This window comes from Choloepus didactylus, chromosome 17, assembly GCF_015220235.1.
Source record: "Choloepus didactylus isolate mChoDid1 chromosome 17, mChoDid1.pri, whole genome shotgun sequence".
Classification (NCBI taxonomy): Eukaryota; Metazoa; Chordata; class Mammalia; order Pilosa; family Megalonychidae; genus Choloepus; species Choloepus didactylus.
In genome coordinates, this window is record NC_051323.1 from 10,700,701 (window position 1) to 10,720,810 (window position 20,110).

The 20,110-nt window shown below is 36.2% G+C and overlaps 1 long non-coding RNA gene across 1 annotated transcript in view; it reads right to left on the minus strand.

Moving 5' to 3' along the window:
- Positions 1–12,130, minus strand: part of LOC119511974 — a 54,186-nt gene extending 42,056 nt beyond the window's left edge. The window contains exon 1 of the long non-coding RNA XR_005212301.1: positions 12,094–12,130. This is a non-coding gene — a long non-coding RNA (uncharacterized LOC119511974). The remainder of the gene's footprint in view (positions 1–12,093) is intronic.
- Positions 12,131–20,110: the final 7,980 nt, after the last annotated feature.

Here is a 20,110-nt window from a genome sequence, read left to right on the forward strand (position 1 = left end):
ATACCAGAAAATGATGGTTTGGAAAATTCTGGACTTCCAGGGGGTGGAACCCCAGTAGCTACAGCCCCACATGAGGATTTAACCAATCACGGAACCCAACCACCATTTCAGTACAATCCAAGATTGGAGAAGGAGTTAAGCAGAAAGGATTTGTGGAAAGTCTTATTGTCTGACAGCTTTGACCCCTGTGTGCTTCATGCAAAGCCAACAGAAATTTTGGGAGATATTTATAGATGGAGCCACTGCCAGTCTAGACTGGAGGATACAGACAAGGAACAAATTGAAGGAAAAATTTCTTCAAAGACAGAGCCATGGAGGTTGAGGTCTGGAGACAAGAGGTCTCAGGCTGGGAGAGTGGAGTGGCCCACACACATGGAAAGGGTGAGTTTGTCCTGGAGGTCAAGGGTAGGCCTTCTAACTCAATGCTCAGGAACAGTTCTGCCACCCCAGGCCCCAAAGAAGTGGAGCACATTCCCAGGGAATTGGGGAGAGCCTGGCCACCACCTCACTGTTCTGAAGGGGTTGAGCATGTGCCCCAGAGATGGAAGAGAATCCGGGTGCTGCCCTCATGTTTGAGGATGGTGGGGTCGAGAAGGTGGTCTCCCCAGTGTGTGGATATGTTGGAACACTCACCTCAGCATTTGGAGAGAAAAGGGAAACCATGAAGGCCCTTGGAAAAGGTTGGACTCCTGATCTCTCAAGCCCCAAGGATAAATGACTCTCAGAGTTTGAAATCTAATGAAGTTTGCCCTGTGGGTTTTAGGAATTGTTTTGGTCCCTTAAACCCTGCTTTCCTTACTGTTTCTTCTTATGGCAATGGGAATGTTTAACCTATGATTGTCCCTCCTTTGTATATGGAAAGCAGATAACTTGTTGTAAGTTTCACAGATTCACAGCCATCGGGGAATTTTGCTTTTGGACACACCATACCTGTAACTGATTTTGATGGGATCTTGTACTTACCTATTGATACTGAAATGATTTAAGTTTTTGTGATACTGTGATGGGATGAATTTATTTTGTATTGGAAAGAATATGCTTTTCTGGTGTCCAGGGGGTGGAATGTGCTAGTTTGTATATATTATGTGCCCCAGAAAAAGCCATATTCTTTAATACAATCTTGTAGGGGCAGACATATTAGTGTGGATTAGGTTGGAACCTATTGGTTCAGTATTTCCATGGAGGTGTGGCCATGTCCATTCAGTGTGGGCCTTGATTAGTTCACTGGAGCTCTATAAAAGCTCAGACAGAGCTCACAGCTAGCTGTAGCTGAGACAGACATTTTGAAGACAGCCATTTGAAGCTGATGCAGACATTTTGGAGAACACCATTTTGAAACACAACCTGGGAGCCAGCAGACGCCAGCCATGTGCCTTCTCAGCTAACAAAGGTTTTCTGGATGCCACTGGCCTTTCTCCAGTGAAGGTACCCTTTGTTGACAGACACTTTATGGCCTTAAGACTGTAACTGTGTAACCAAATAAACCCCCTTTATAAAAGCCAGTCCATTTCTGGTATTTTGCATCCTGGAAGCATTAGCAAACCAGAACACCATATGTGTCTATTCTGTTTTCAACATAATTTGAGTTTATTGGGCTTCTTGGATTTCTAATTGCATTTATTTATTTTTGCTTAAAATGTGGGAATTTTTCAGTCATTATTTCACTAACCATTTTTGTATATGTGCCCAATTCTTCCACATCTTTCTTATTGGGAGCAATAACTTTTACGATAGAAGTCTTTAAATTTTTCTTTGTTTTGAGATTGTTTTCCCAGCATGTTTTTATTTCCAGATTGGTTTTTTTCTCTTATTTCTTCAAATTTATTTATATATTTGGTTTTTTTCTCTTATTTCTTCAAATTTATTTATATATTTGGTTTTTTTCTCTTATTTCTTCAAATTTATTTATATATTTGGTTTTTTTCTCTTATTTCTTCAAATTTATTTATATATTTAATGGATTTTTTTACTGATCCATTTTTAATTACATCATTTTTTCCTTTATCATTTCTAAACTTCCCTTAAACCCATCCAGGAAATTTTTAAATTTGGATATTTAATTTCAGATATTTACTTTTTATTTCTTTTAAAGTTCCCTTTTCTCTGCTTAAATCTTTGTATTTTCTTTTATTAAAATTACATGTCCATTAAGTAATTGAGAACATTTTACAGCTAGTTTAAAGTTATTCTATGCTAATTCCAACATCTTGTCATCTTGGGGTCAGATTCTATGGATGGCACTTCTTTTTTTCTGCTAATGAGTCACATTTTCTAGCTTCAATGTATGTTTAATAATTTTTCATTCATCCGTGGTATGTTCCTTCACACCTGTAATAATCATGTATGGTAAGAGGGCAAGTCAAGCACCTTACATGTCATGGTTGTATGAAAACAAAAACCCTAGAATCTAGATACTTGGAAGTTTTAACACAATCTTTGATAGCTAAATGCTGACAATCAGTTTTGAAAAGTTAAAACGCTGTTCTCAAGAACACTAGGTAATCTAAATAAAATATGCTGTGGCAGCCCAGGGGTCAGAATCCCCCACCCCTTAGGGAAAAGGGTGGAGCCTTGAGCATGCAGGAGCCCATGTGACCAGGGCACAGTCACTGAAGGTCATTGATCCTGGTCAATGTTGGTAATCAACTCTCATGGACTCAGTGGAGGTTTCCTTGTAACCAAATCTAGTGAGGCTCTCTTGAACTATATAAGACACTCTTCCTCTTGTTTGCATGGATCAATGACTCCCATTTCCCAATCAGCTGCCATCAGGAAAAATCATCCTGTAAATAAATCCCCTATTAAAACTCATGGGCAACTTTTTGCCTGGTTGGTTCTTTGGTATTGGGGTTGAGTTGGTCTGGAGCCTACGCCTATGAGCCAGACCTGGTGATCTGGTGAGGTTCAATGTGTAACTTCTAGTCTGAATATAGTTTATGTCCCATTCTGCTGTCATTTTCTATAGAGCAAAGGAATATTATGTAATATAGTATGCACGTGGCAAAGAATGCATGTAAATTTTTGTTATGTTGTGAAAATACATATCTCTTGTATTTCAGGTATGTGTATTCTGTTTCACCACCTGCAACACTGAAACCTCCTACCAGTTGCTTACATCTCTTTTTATGACCCCAAAGAGACTAAATGCATTCCTGGTACCTTGAAGAAGAGTCTTCAATCCCTCTACAATGCCCATTCATCTCAGACATGATGCCAGTCAGCAAGGAGTAGTCAATAAATATTTGCTGATAACAAAACTACCTTAATTTTTTTAATTTATCTGTTTTGATTTAGTAGTTCTTAAGGTTTATTAGGTTGGAACAATCTTGAAATGCTGAAATATCTTCCTGATCTTTACAGCTTATTCTAGCTTTATATGAAATGAATGGCATACTGTTTAAGTTTCTTAGCAGATAAAACAAATACAACACAACAGTTGGCTTAAACAACGTGAATTTATTGGCTCATGGTTTTGAGGCTAGGAGAAGTCCAAAATTGAGACATCAGCAAGGTGATACTTTGTCCCAGAAGACTGTGATATTCTGGGGCTGGCTAGCTCTGATCCCTGGTCTTTGTCTTCTTCATCACACAGCAATGAACATGGCGGCATTTTCTCGTCTCTTTTTCGAGTTCTGTTGACTTCCAGATTCTGGCTGCTCCTAGCAGCTTCTCTTTCCATCTGACTTTCACTCTCCTTATAAAGGATTCCAGTAATCCAGATTAAAATCCAACCTGATTCAGTTGGGCCACACCTTAATTGAAGTAAAATCTTGAGGAGATCTTACTTATAATAGGTCTACACCCTCCAGAATGTGGAACAAGACCATGAGTGTGCATGAGCTGGGCATGTTCAATCCACCAAACTTATATTATTGTAGCACTCTGCAATTTAACATTCTACACAGATATTGACCCCCCACCCATCCAGTCATTGGGAGACACTCATCTGCTCTTATATTATTCTTACATAAGTTATAAAGATGGGCATTTTTTACCATTTGAATTATCTGAGTGATTTCCTCAATGATTTGCTTGTGTATATTTCTTCCCAATCACGTATACATATTTAAAATGGGTAGAATATTGCCAGAGTATAAATTTCAGCATGCTCTAAGTTAGAAATCAATCAAAATAAAGCACTCAGCATACAGAAAAGTTCAGATTTTAATGATAATTTATTTTATTTTTCTCTACATATCAGGATAGTATCAAGAAAACAAGGGAGGCATAGTTTCACAAGGTTCTGGAATGGGATTTTGAGCTCTCCATCCTAGTCACCATCCCAGTTGGCACATTGTTAATCAGCAGGAAATATACCAGTTAGGGTTGAGTGGAGGTTCAGGAAAATGCTGGAACTTTTTTATGCATAGCTAACTTATACATGGACATATCATGAATGGAAAAAATAACAATAAGCTTAAGTTTTCATGATTTATCTGCTATTGGATAATTTAAAGAATTGGAACATATCATCATACTTCCTTGCATAATATTTTACTATTTAAAAACTGTATATAATGACACATTCTTTGCTACCTTCACAGGCTTAAAGTGAAAATGGTACATTAAAAAAATGTTTAAGGGCTATGAAAACTAAAACATGAATACAAAGAAAAGAGTCTGCACTTGTTGCCCAGAGGATAAGAATGCAACTGCCTAAGTAGTAGGCTTTTTTCAAGACTGCCAGAGATGTACTCCTTCGCAAATAAACACCATATCTGCTAGTAATCACTTGTCTAGGAAATAAAGTCTTACCATTTCATAGATAAATCGGGGCTGATAAAAAAAAGTTGCCTGGGAAAAGAGACATAATGATTGATGTTAATACTTAGGTATAAACGGCATCAGAAATTCTCCTGAGAGTTGCTTTTGTTAATGGGGAGTGAGAGATGGGATGAGAGCACTGGACTTGGAATGAGGATAGAAAACTGTGAGGAAAAAAAAGGTATAGAAGTGAAAACTGGCAACAGCCACTTGGATGGAACTCTTTATCAATATTGTGAAGTCTGTCTTTAGCAAATGTTTAACTATCTTAATTAGCCTGAAGATGATGTATCAATAGTCAGGAGTGGTATGTAGGCCAGAAGGAAAATTTTAGTATTCCTGGACCAAAAAAAAAAAAAAGCCAGAAGCAAAATTACAACTTAATTACAACTTAGAACTCTTGTCAAGGTGCTCTATTTAACAACCAACATTTGAAATTATTAAGATCCATTAGTAGGGATCTTGGAGCACCTCTACAGCCTGAATTATATTCCTGCCAAAGATGGGTTAGCTGTCAAAGGAGATTCAAATATGAATTTCTCTCATAATGCAGCTTAGTGTGAAAAGAAAGCAAAAAGTTTCATGTAGTTTAATTTTGGTTGTGATTAATAAATATTTGTCTGTTAAAACACTTTACATTTTCTTTCACTTAGCTGACCATCATATTAATGATTTTTCAATTTAGAGTTATATCTGTTACTTGAAATAGCAAGATATTGGCTACATGTACAATATTTCTAAACAGATTAGCTATCCCTTCTTAAATTTTTGGTAATGAACATTTATGAAACCAAGATGATTATTCAATACTTTGTTCAGTAAAATTGGATTGAAAAAGTAGATAATCAATTGTGTTATTACCTGTCTTCTAGAACTTAACATAAGGCCTGACACATTATTTGCTCATTTAAGAGGCACGATAACCAAAGAGGTAAGCAAAATACAGATTCTCTGGGACTACAATATTTGGCTATATAAACTCTCATACAAGATGAGTTAGGGATGCAAAACTGGCTTATTTTGGCCATGGGAAAGCAGTTGGACTATTCATACTTAAAATTTTTCATAAGATTATAATACACAGTCATTCTCTGTGAAGAAAGAAAACAAGCAGAAAAACATATTAACAAATACAGGGGAATACAGAGGAAGTTTAAATTGTGCAAGAGATTAAATCATTTACCAAATAGAAGATTAAGGCTTTTGGTGTATCCATAAATAAGAAATTACTAGATTAGTTCAGAGTTGGCAAACCTTTTTTCTGAAAAGGGCCTGGTACTAAATATTTTAGCCTTTGTAAACCATATGTCTCTGCTGCAACATCTCCACTCTCAGTGAAGCAGCCATAGACAATATATAAACAAATAGAAGTGTTTTATTTTTTTACAATTACACTTTATTTACCAAAAGAGGTGGAGAGGTGAAGGGCTGGATTTAGTTTGCAAGCCATAGTACCAAATCCTGCATTCATTGATAAGAATTACATGAATATCTTAAGCTCATGCAAAAAAAAAAAAAAAAAAAAAAAGAAGAAGAAGAAAACTAAGGCATAGTAGTGAGTTTACTTGGAAAAGAATTTGCTTGTGAGAACCAATATAAATGTCTTCAATATCAGAGACAACAATTGATTAAGACAAAATATTTGGAAGAGGAGGAACCACATATCTAAATGTGCCATTGAAGAAAGTTCTAGAGTTAGCTGAAAAACAAATTTTTAAAGGGGGAGAGACAAAATGACTCCAAAAAAGTGTACCTGTAGCCCCACTGCCCAGCACAGTAAAGGAGCACATGAAAAATTGATTAAGTTGTGCCCACAAAAGCATGATGCCTCACCCAAAAACCACATTGGTGCAGATCAATGAGTCCATAGAAATAATCCCTATCATGATTTGACAGTGAACAGGGAATAAGAGAACTATCAAACAGGAGGTTTGGTATTCTGTGAAACAACAGCCATAAAATCAAATTCAGGAGAAAGCTGTGAGCTATTATCAGGAATACGACTGAAACATCAAATGGATTTAATAAAAGTCACAATGGAAAATAGGAAATATACTCAAAACTACAGAGTCAAAAATCTTAAAGGACAAACAATAAAAGGACCAGTCCTGTGTATTGCACTGAAGACATGATCTGTTTTATTGCCTTGGTAGAGGTTACTGGTACAGATGCACTATTTAAAGACCCTATTTATGCCTATATTTCTTAAAGTTGTCATTATCTGGGATCTATGAGTGAAATGTAGGTAAAGAACATTGAATCAAGAGGAAAAATCAAACAAGAATTGGTGGGAAAGTAAAGTTTTATTATAAACTCATATAACAGGGTCAACCAAATAAGTGGCCCAAATAATTCTGAGTATTAAAAAAAAGGAAACATTAGGAAAAATATAATAAGAAAATTGAACATTAGTGTTTTTAATTGAGATTTTTATATAAAATTATAATTTGAAAATTTAAGGTGAGAAGAGCTATTAAAACAAGCTAACGATGTAACAAGGTGGACTATTTCTCTATTACCGTAATTCATATCACCACCTCTTCTGATAGAGAACTGAAAGTCATGACCTCAAATTTCCTCACAGACTTAGAATGTATTTAACTTAATTTAATGAAATAATTGTGTTCATTATGTGAAGAAAAAGGCACATATTTTAATTAACTTTTGTATTGGGAGCCCATTCTCCTAATCTTTCTCTTTCTAAAGATTATCAAAGGGAAGCTCTTATTAATCACCAACTTAATTTTACATATAGGTTAACTAAGGCCTTGAGATATCAGGATAAATTTGTGTCCTCAACTCTTTATTGCTTGGTGAGGTTGTGTGTGTGTGCACGCGTGCATGCATGTGTGTGTGCGTGTCTAGACATACCAAAAGATATAACACCCTCTCTAAACCCTTTTTTACTCTTTTCAGCAAATAACATTTTTTTCCATTTGATCATTACCCAAGAAATTCTCTGACTTTTCATATCTAATATATTATTGCTGGAATTTTGAAATACGAACTGTCAGTTAAAATTATCCAATTAAAATAATAAAGACACGGTTACATTTGATTCATTTTGACTTCAGGAAAATAGAGTTGAAAGGGGGAAAGAAATAAAGCTTGAAAGTGAATTTGGCTTTTGAAAGCACAATTGCCTAGACAAATTGGAATTTTGCTTGACATCAAGCTCAGATCAGACGCTGAACCTGATTTCATTCAAATTGATTTGATTTGAAACTAAAAGTTCAGCTGAGTTCCACCTGATAGAAACTTTCAGATTAATGACATTTAGCCCAATACACTGTATGGAATATGAATGTGGAAATGATCACCCATTCATTTAAGAAATACACTAAAAAGATTCCATTGTACAGCATACATGCAATGACCTGAGGGTCTCCATCAACAATATTGCCAGTCTGACACTAATTTGCAAAGCTACTTTATCTCTTTGAGTCCCAGGTTCTTGAAGGAAAAAAGAAAGAAAATATTTGAAGGAGAACAATGATTATCAAATTGGTTTTAGAAGCATGTGGCATTTTTTCAAACAGTTGTCCTCCAAGTTCAAACAGAAGAACCCAAGTGGCTCAAGACTTGATTGTTCCTTGACCCATGCTGGCAGTAAGCAGCCCTTACCAACAATCCAAGTAGTAAATAGGTTATGAGGTATTCTGATGCCTCCAGAGAGGTAGAACTGGAAATATCCATCCCTGGAGGTGAAGGACAAGTCCCAAAGTAGGCTCAGACTCAAAACCTGGGGAGAAACTTAACTAATATTAAAGACTCTTACTTCCTCCCAAGGAAAACAGCAATTGTCCAATTGGCTTGGATTTTAAGGCTTTGCTTGGTGATCAGGAGTTACAGTCTCTAAATAGTTCCTTTCCCAAAACCACTGGACCAAGGCAGTGTTTTCTTAACTGGCTGGAAGATACAAATCTCCTGGGAACATTTGTGAAAAGACAGCCTATATAGCCCCTCTTCTGGAGGGACTGATTCACTAATTCTCAGACAAGGGTGAGAGCTAAAATGGATATTTTGAGTTGTTACAGCTGATGTTTATCAAAGTGTAGAAGATTCCATAATTTTGGAAATAGGGACACAAAATTAATTTTACAATTGCTAAAAGGATGGGCTCTGAAATCAGACTGTCTGATTTTGAATCCCAACATTGCCCACTTATCAGTTATGTGACCTTTTGGCTGATTTAAAGTGATATTCTATGTAAAACTTTAAAAGTAAAACCTGACACAGAGATAGCCTTCCATAAATGATAGTGGGTAGTTTGAAGCTGTTATATACCTCAGAAAAGGTCATGTTCTTTTAATCCATCCCTATGGTGTAGACCTATTGTGGGTGGGATCTTTTGGTTAGGTTATCTCAACTGAGATGTAGCCCAGTCCATTCAAGATGCATCTTAATCCTTTTACTGGAGCCCTTTATGAGAGTATAAGAGAGAAGAAACCAGGAGAAGCTCAGAGGGAAAAAAAAAGCCCTCAGAGGAGCTCAGAGAAAGCCACTGAAGCGAGAGGCTGAAAGCAACAAAACCCAGGAGAGAAGAACCAGCAGACACCAGCCATGTGCCTTCCCATGTGACAGAGGTGTCCCAGATGCTGGCAACCTTTCTTCAGAGTCCAGATATTATCCTGTTGATGCCTTAATTTGAACATTTTCATAGCCTTAAAACTGTAAATTTGTAAACTAATAAATTCCCAGTGTAAAAGCCAACCCATTGCTGGTATATTGCATTCCAGCAGATTTAGCAAACCGAAACAACCAAGCCTTGTGGAATCTAAATCAGATACACAATTATTTTGACATCCCACTAAGATACCGTCTATTAAGCTACACCCAAGGCTAACATTGCCTCGACTATAAAGCTTATCTCAATCTAAGAAATGTTAACGTGTGAAAAAAGGGAAGTGTATCTTAGAATTAACAGAATACACAATTAGAGAAGTTTGGAGAGTAATGTAAGTACATAAAATAGAGCTGGTGAGAACAGCAGGGAGAGGACCGCCTGTGAAGTTCCAATCCTTCCTAAGAACTAATGATGCAGATGCACCAGCAAGAAAGAGAATTAAACCAGGATAAAGAAGTTGCAAGCACAACCGGGAAACTATGTCATTAGATTTAAATAAGTAACTTCGAAAATATTTTGAAATAAACAAATAATCACTAGTAAGTTGTAATTTCAAAACGACTGATCTAGTATTCTATAGATTCTTCAAGGATGAAGGCCTGAGAGTGTTGTTCAATTGCCAACTAAAACTTACTAAGAAGATTGCTTTGATCTAGAGTGGAATAGAAACATTGAATAACCTTACACTGGTATTAGAAAGACTTACAGTTAAATATGTTTTAAATCAATTCAATGCAATGCAAAGAAAATATAAGAAATTTATAGCTTTCAAAATAATAAAAGATGAGAAGAAATTTAGAAAGTATTTTTCAACCTTATTATAGGTAGGATACAATAGGAAGAAAAAGCACTTGGTAAACAGAAAACAAGAAATAAGATCACAGTGATAATATAAAAATATATAGAAATAAAATAGATTAAATTTACTAAATTTACTAAACTATATTTACTAAATCCTCAGCAAAAATCAGATGGACTTTAAATTCAACTTTGTGCTCTTAAAATAGTACACCAAAATTAAAAATGACAGAAAACTTAAAAATAAGGGAATTAAAAAGCTATAGCAAAAAATAGTAAAAAGAAAGCAATATAAAATTTAATTCAGAGAGCAAGCAACATAAAGATCAATGGAATAAACCATCTAAAAGATAAAAAAAAAATTAACTTTTGTAACCTAACAATATGTATAGAAAAATAGAAACTGACAATCTAATTTCAGGGTTTCATACTTTATTATACCTTATTCAGCAATTTGTAGGTCAGATTAAAAATAAGCCCTTTTATATAAAGTTGGAATAATAAAGCTAATGCAATAAAAAGACTAAAATTTAGAAACACGACATATTTTCAAATATTGACTGAATATTACATTGCAAATTAGGACTCCCAGATTTTAAATAACTAATATAAATCAATCCACATTCTCTGATTACAGTAAAATGGACTTAGCAACAACTAATTCTTTTTTTAAAAGCAAAATAGAAATGAGTCAAATGTTTGGAAACTCAAAGTATAACTAAATAACTCATAGGTTTAAGGAAACATGAATTAAGCAATATTTAAAACAGAATTGAAAGCATTGCATATAGGATGCTGCTAAAATGGTACTTAGATGAATGTGCATACCTGGTCTTTTAATAAAAACATTTAAGATGATGTTTATATACCAATATAACAGGGGAGCAATTTAAAGCAGAAGCTAGGGTAGGATTTACTCTAAAAAACAGACAACCAACAAATCAAACTGGAACAGGTAGGGATTCCAAATTTGGGGCTTTCCATGGATATGGAGTCAGAAACTTGTGGAATTCCTGGCTCTCGGGGCCAAACCTGTAGCTCAGGGGAATAAAGAAGCTGAAAACCTACAGGGAAAATTCTGTCAGTGAGACAGCCCTAGGAATGAGACGTCAAATCAGAGTGTAAGCTCTGCATAAACAGCATTGCTACTATTAACTGTGGTATCTTTAAAAGCAAGTATAGCCATCTTGTTCTTCATTAGGAGCGTTTTGGCATTTTTGGCCCAGTCCTCTTAGGTGTTAATAATACAGTCAACTTGTCAATTTCCAAAAAACCTTTCATTCAGTTTATAGATTGGAGAGTATTAAATCTTCACAATGTTGCATCTTCTCATCTATGAAATACTGATAATTCTCCATTTATGGAAACCTTTGTAAATGTCCTTTGGTAGAAGTTTATGATTTTTATCCAAAAATGCCATAAACTTTTTTTAATTAACTTTATTTATCAAATAAAAAAAATTTCTAAACAAAACAAAGTAAAGCAATGGGAAAAACAAATATCCCGAAATAACTTCATTCCTTCCAATATGCTCCTACCATACCAAAAGAAAATTAAATTAAATTTTTACAAGATTTATTCTGTAGTGCTTATTGCGGAAATTGCAAATGGTGTCCACTTTGCGTGTATATATATATATATATATATATATATATATATATGCATAAATATATATATATATATTTCTACCTAGTTTCTTGTTATGGGTGATTACGTTATATAATCATATATTATACATAGAATTATATAGTTAATGGAATCATTGTAATGTATACCCAGTATTTAGGCTAAAAAGGGATATTTTAATAAAGGATAAAAATACCCACTGTGGAGCGAGTTCCCTCAGGGGAATACAGACTCAGGCATAACAGAAAATTCCAGTGAATGACCCCGTTATTACTTACCCGTCACAAAGGGTCCAAAGGAGTAGAAGGAATTCCACTGTGGCCAGGCCCCTGGGGAGGACAACTGCTCTGATCAGGGTCGGTGGGTGGTGGCTCCCCGGGTCTTGCTTCCAGTCGAAGACGAGAGAGAAGAAACTGCGCTGCCTGAGGGTGTGGTTTGATCTACCCCAAGGGGAGGGTTTCCTGCCAGTGCGAGTCCCCGCTCTGATAAGCAGCTGGCTGCTCTGTGCAGGTTTGGGGTTCAAGAGGAGTCAGGCCACGTGGTTAGATGTAACATCAACACAGCGCTGCAGAATGGAAACCCTGAAACTTCCACATGCATGGAAAAGGAGAGGGAGGTAGGGAAGGGCTGGGAGATGGCCCCTAGGTCTGTCTTCCCCAGCACCTACTATCAAGATTAAGAACAAAAGAGAAAACATTAACAGTGAAGTTGAACTTACCTGTTAGCTCATCATAAATGGCATCCTTTCCCCTATCTCCCATCAGAGGTAATCAAAATCCTGAATTTTGTGATTATTTCCCTTGGCATTTCTTTATGCTTGAACTGTATATGATATCCTAAATAAGGTGTAGATTTTTTTAGTATTTTGGTAAAATTTATAAAAACAATATTAAAATATATTATGCTTTTGTATTTTTTTTCTTTTATTGCTCAAAATTATGACTCTTTAAAGTCTTCTGCTACGTGGTATTTCATTACATAACTATATTTATTATCCACTATCCTCTGATGAACATTTAGGTGTTTTCCAATTATTTACTGCTACCAGTAATGATACTATGTACATTTTAAAAGTGACTCTTCATGTTTGTGTACAATATATTCTATAAGTTACATATCTAAAAGGGAATTGCTGTCAGTGTACATGTCTCTCACAGGGTGTGTATCATAAACATAAATAAACACTGTCAAAATGTTCCCCCATCATAATTATAATCTATTTCTATATGACAGTTTTCACTATTCACACTCTTGGCAGATTTATCAAAACTTTAATTTTTGTTAGGTTAATGCGTATGAGGTGGTATATGTCATTCTAATTTTAATTTCCACTTCCCTACTTATTTGTGAGGTTGAGCTTCATTTTATATGTTTATTAGCCACTCATAAATTTTCCCTTTGTTAAAATTCTGGTTCAAAGCTCTTCACAGTTTTTCTATTTGGTTGATTTTTTTGCTCTTATTAATCTGAAGAAGTTATTTACATATTCATGATGCTAAATTTTGCCATTTATTTGTACTGCAAATATTATTTTTTCACCTTTAAGATGGAATATTTTGCTCTCTGGTTTGTGATTTTCAAGTATAAGTAATCTTACCCTAAATTCATAAGAATATTCATACATAATTTCTTTCAGGATTTTTAAAATTTTGTTTTTCACAGAAGTACCCTTGAATCCTGGTGTAAGGAACCAATGTGCTTTTTTTTTTTTCCTGTTTCCATGAAAATAAAAAATGAGCCCAGGCTCATTTTAGAGGAGACTTTAATTACCCCCATTGATTTTCAATGTCACCTCTGTCAATAAGAAATTTTAATATTTGAGTGGATATTGTTTTTCAGGGATCCATGTTTTACTTATTTTTCTTTGTCTAACTATTACAGTTTTAATTACAAGGTTTGATGCATAATGATATTTAATAGGAAAATCCTGACCATATCTAAGTTAAATTTTCATCCATGTCCTTTCAAATAAATAATCAGCCTTTTTCACTTTTTTTCCTTTTAAAAAATATAAATAAAAATAGTGTTTATGTGTTAACTGGGATTACATGGAATCCATAAGTCAATCTCTTGATAATTGATATATTTAATATATTGACTTTTCCTATCAATGAATATGCTATACTTCTCCATTTATAAAACATTTTTAATGTCATTTCACAATATTTTATAAATAAAAATGAAGACCATTTTTTTAGAAGACTTAACCTCAAGCATACTACTTGTACTGTGTATTATACATTTTAAATCACATTTGATATTTGCTTTTGATATATAGAAATACACCAATTTTTATATATTGATTTTGTATTTATAAAATGCAAAAATGCCTTTAAATCTTACATTTTTCTTATCTAATATTTTATTCATTTTTTTAACTTCCCAAAATATGCATTACCTATGGGCATCTTATATAATCAACATTTGTTTAGATATATATCTCAAAGTTTACCAGCATCTTAGTTCACATTTCTTCTTGCATCCCAGAGTTCCCTCATAATAATTCTTGTCTTGCAGTATATGTATTTTTTTTTTCATCTTCAGAAGTTTCTTTAGTGAGAGTTTGTAGGTATTGGTAAACTCATTCATTGTAGTTTTCTGATAATAAAAAATTTTACCTTCATTTTGGAGTGAGAGTTTAGCTAAATATTCAATTTTAGATTAACTGACTTAATCTCATCAATCAACAATCTTGCTACTTCCTATTTTGCTCTTTGGAAGGCTTCTCTTCTGTTAACTGCCCTTTTCTGACAAGTCGTCTGTGTTTTACAGGTCTCGGTAGAGATCATTTTGCCTTTGATCTGTATTCTTTTGGAAGGTGGAATTCTCTGTGCTTCTGAATAGTGAGATTCATGTCCTTCATCAATTGTAGGAAATTCTCAGCCACTTTTAAAAGACATTGTTTCTCCTTATTTTTCCATGCCTTTCTCCCTAAAAGCTAGTAACATATACACTAGATTTTTTCATTATATCCTCTAAATCTTTTAGTCTTTCTATTTTGTTCTATTCTCTGTCTCTTTGCCTGTATTATGACCTTCAGGTTAATTTCTTTAGATTTATCTTCTGTTATACTAGTTTTCCTTTATACTATATATAAAGCCTTTTAAAAATATCTACTAATCTGGTGTTTCCAATGATTATGAATTACATTTCCAAAGTTCTGTTTCAAATCTCCCTTAAAATATTAATATTTTCTTGTTGCTTGTTCATGTTTGTTTATTTTCCAATATATTTTAAACAATTTATTTGGTATCTCTGTATCAGGGAGTGACACTGCCAGGTTCAGTAATCCAGGAAGAGGGCTCACAGGGCTTGGTATAGGGTCATACTCACGGTTAGGCTATATGACAATTGACCAAGACTGTTTTCCCTTCTCTTGACTAACCTGCTTCCCCCACACCCCTGCCAGCACCCTCCCCCACCCTGACTACCTAGAAACTAATCTTGCAGCTGTGGGACTGCATAGAAAAACAACGTGGACCGCAGGAACATAAAAAAGAAAAAGATCACTTCATATCTAACTATTCCAAGTATCAAATTCACCCATGACCACTCCCTGCGCTCTTTACCAGATGGCCTAGTGGTATTTTTCCACTGCCCTGGTCCTGATTATAAAACTCAACCAAATCCCTGCCTTCCTTGGAGTTGAGTTCTCTCTCTCCCGTTCCATAGCCATATATACAAAGGTAGCTATGAATAAAATCGTCTTGTTTCACACTGCCCAGTGCAGTTTTTTTCTTTGACACAATGGAAGTATACACAGCAAAATCAACAAAGAGAAGTGATTCTTGCAGCAAAATCTGGAGGAAACCAGACCGGGGCTTCCAGGAGTCCTTTCCCAATCAAGTCACACAAAATACACTTAATTCCTCCAGCAAGCCAGTTTGGAATGACACATATCAAATGTATGAAATTTAAAAAATACAAAAATGAGACCTAAATACCTGCCAATAGAAAACAGATGGATTTACACTATGGAATTCCCTGAAACAAAGCAAATAAACTAGATGTAACTGCACGACATGATTAAATCCAGAAATACTAGTTTTAGTTAGTTAGGAAACATGTAAAAATTGTTATGTATTTTTAGTGATATGGACATCTACCAGGGAAGTTCGTAAGACTCAGTGCCAGTGTTTTTGTTGGAGCTGATCACATAGTTACCCCCACCCGATTGTATCTAAAGACTCCAGGCTCCCAGAAGGAAATCAGGTGTTCAGCATAAACCATATTGTTTGCACAAACAGCTAAGGCACAACAAGCCGATACTATTAGGGAATGATGGGGACAGTCCTGAAATCCAAGTTCCCAAACACCAACCAAAGGTCCACCTCAGAAGCAGGACTTTCTAATGATGGTTCTCTTCGGAATGCTATGTTTTTTGTTTTTTGTTTTTTTCATTTTTATTGAGATTGTTCAGATACCATACAATTATCCAAAGATCCAAAGTGTACAATCACTTGCCCCTGGGTACCCTCATACAGCTGTGCATCCACCACACTTAATTTTTGTTCAATTTTTAGAAACTTTTCATTACTCTAGACAAGAAATAAAGTGAAAGATGAAAAAAGAAATAAAGAAAAGGAAACTCTAATCCTCCCCTATCCCTAACCAACCCCCCTCAATTGTAGACTCATAGTATTGGTATAGTACATTTGTTACTGTTTATGAAAAAATGTTGAAATACTACTAATTGTAGTTTGTAGTTTGTAATAGGTATATAGTTCTTCCCTATATGCCCCTCTATTGTTAACTTCTAGTTGTATTGTCATACATTTGTTCTGGTTCATGGAAGTGATTTCTAGTATCTGTACAGTTGATCATGGACATTGCCCACCATAGGATTCAGTTTTATACATTCCCATCTTTTGACCTCCAACTTTCCTTCTGGTGACATATATGACTCTGAGCTTCCCGTTTCCACCTCATTCACTCACCATTTGGCGCTGTTAGTTATTCTCACATCTTGCTACCAACACCCCTGTTCGTTTCCAAACATTTAAGTTCATCCTAATTGAACATTCTGCTTATACCAAGCAACCACTCCCCATTCTTAAGCCTCGTCCTATATCTTGGTACCTTATATTTCATGTCTATGAGTTTACATATTATAATTAGTTCCTATCAGTGAGACCCTGCAATAAGTGTCCTTATGTGTCTGGCTTATTTCACTCAGTATATTGCCCTTGAGGTTTTCTCATCAACCCATTTTTTTTTTTAATATGGTTTTGTTCACTCACCATACATTCCATCCCAAGTAAATAATCGATGGCATGGTCATGCATTTATGTGTTCACCACCTTCACCACTATCTATATAAGGGTATCTACATTTCTTCCACAAGGCAGGAGGGAGAGTCAAAGAAGGTAGAGAGGCAAAAGAAAGAGGAAAAAAAAATGACAGCTAGGAAGCAGCAAAAGGAAAAATAACCTTAAATCAAAGTAGAATAAAGAATCAGACAATACCACCAATGTCAAGTGTCTAACATGCCTCCCCTATCCCCCCCTCTTATCTGCATTTACCTTGGTATATCACCTTTGTTACATTGAAGGAAGCATAATATAATGATTCTATTAGTTACAGTCTCTAGTTTATGCTGATTGCATCCCTCCCCCAGTGCCTCCCCATTTTTAACACCTTGCAAGGTTGACATTTGCTTGTTCTCCCTCGTAAAAGAACATATTTGTACATTTTATCACAACTGTTGAATACTCTAGATTTCACCAAGTTGCACAGTCCCAGTCTTTATCTTTCCTCCTTTCTTGTGCTGTCTCACATGCTCCCCACCTTCCTCTCTCAACCGTATTCATAGTTACCTTTGTTCAGTGTACTTACATTGTTGTGCTACCATCTCCCAAAGTTGTGCTCCAAACCACACACTCCTGTCTTCTATCACCCTGTAGTGCTCCCTTTAGTATTTCCTGTAGGGCAGGTGTCTTGTTCACAAAGTCTCTCATTGTCTGTTTGTCAGAAAATATTTTGAGCTCTCCCTCATATTTGAAGGACAGCTTTGCTGGATACAGGATTCTTGGTTGGTGGTTTTTCTCTTTCAGTATCTTAAATATATCACACCACTTCCTTCTTGCCTACATGGTTTCTGCTGAGAGATCCGCACATAGTCTTATTAAGCTTCCTTTGTATGTAATGGATTGCTTTTCTCTTGCTGCTTTCATGATTCTCTCTTTGTCTTTGGCATTTGATAATCTGATTATCAAGTGTCTTGGCGTAGGCCTATTCATATCTCTTCTGTTTGGAGTACACTGTGCTTCTTGGATCTGTAATTTTATGTCTTTCATAAGAGATGGGAAATTTTCATTAATTATTTCCTCTATTATTGCTTCTGCCCCCTTTCCCTTCTCTTCTCCTTCTGGGACACCAATGATACGTACATTATTGTACTTTGTTTCATCCTTGAGATCCCAGAGACGTTGCTCATATTTTTTCATTCTCTTCTCCATCTGCTCCTTTGTGTGCAGGCTTTCAGGTATTTTGTTCTCCAGTTCCTGAGTGTTTTCTTCTGCCTCTTGAGATCTGCTGTTGTATGTTTCCATTGTGTCTTTCATCTCTTGTGTTGTGCCTTTCATTTCCATAGATTCTACTAGTTGTTTTTTTGAACTTTTGATTTCTGCTGTATATATGCCCAGTGTTTCCTTTATAGCCTCTCTTTTGCAATATGTTCTCTAAACTTTTTGAATTGATTTAGCATTAGTTGTTTAAATTCCTGTATCTCAGTTGAAGTGTACATTTGTTTTTTTGACTGGGCCATAACTTTGTTTTTCTTAGTGTAGGTTGTAATATTCTGTTGTCTAGGCATGGTTTCCTTGGTTATCCAAATCAGGTTTTCCTGGACCAGAACAGGCTCAGGTCCCAGAGGGAAGAAATATTCAGTATCTGGTTTCCCTGCGGGTGTGTCTTAGAAAATTGCTCCACGCTGTGATGCCTCAGGTCACTGAGCTTTTCTGCCCAGCAGGTGATGCCTGTTAGCCTATAATTCTTGACTGGTGTGAGGAGGTATGGCCGTGTTCCCCCAGGCTCTGGGGTCTGGTTCTGAATGGAATGGGCCCCACCCCTTTCCTCCTAGAGAAGACAGAGCCCCCAGGTGGAGGTCATTAGCATTTCAATGGTCTCACTCTCTGCTTGTGGTGTCTCCACCCTTCCCAGAGTCACAGCCCTAGAAACTGAATATGACTGGGGCTTTCTCCACTGAGCCAAAAAAGAAACAGATAGTCCCCTTCAGACCCAGTCCAAGGTGACCCTCCGGCTCTCCAAGGTCAGTCATCACCCAAAGCCTCTGTCTGTTTTTTGGGGCTGCGTACCTGTAGTGAGCAGTTCACACTCGCTACTTAAAACCCCAGTTGGAGCTCAGCTGAGCTGTATTCGCTTGCTGGGAGAGAGCTTCTCTCTGGCACCACAAGGCTCTGCAGCTCGGGCTATGGGGGAGGGGGTCTCACGACTTGGCTCCGCAGGTTTTACTTACAGATTTTATGCTGTGTTCTCAGGCATTCCTTCCAATTCATGTTGGTGTATGATGAGTGGATGGTCTCGTTTGTCCCCCCGCAGTTATTCTGGATTATTTACTAGTTGTTTCTGGTTTTATGTAGTTGTTCCAGGGGGACTGCTTAGCTTCCACTCCTCTCTATGCCACCATCTTGCCTTGCCTCCGAGGGACGTTTCTTTTAACATTAAAAAAGTGTTTTAAAAAACAATTCCATATACACAAAAAATTGCAAAATTGGGACAAAATATACCCATGAACCCTTAACCCAGATTTCCCAAATGTTAACATCTTATACAACTATAGTACAATGATAACAGTCAGGAAATTAACACTGATACAGTTTTATTATCTAATCTGTAGACTTCATTAAAATTTTCCCAACTGTCCCTTTAATGCCTTTGTTTGGGGCCAGGATCTGATCCAGGATCAGAGGTTGCATGAGTCCCCCTTAACTTGCCTTTCACGACCGTGACACTTCTGAAGAATGCTGGTGAGCTATTTTGAAAAATGTCCCTCGATTTGGGTTAATTCCTCAGGGTTAATTCAGGTTATGCCTTCTGGGTAAGGATATCACAGAAGTGGTTGTGTGTCCTTCTCAGTGCTTCCCACGAGGAGGCACCTGCTATTGAGGTGTCCCATGACTGGTGATGTTAACTTTGATGACTTGACTAAGCAGGTATCTGCCAGGTTTTCACACCCCTAGATTTATCATTTTCCCCTTGGCACTTACTAAGTATCCTGTTGAGGTAGGTTAGATCTAGGAAAAACACCTTGAAGGCCTGGAGGCAGGGACCTGG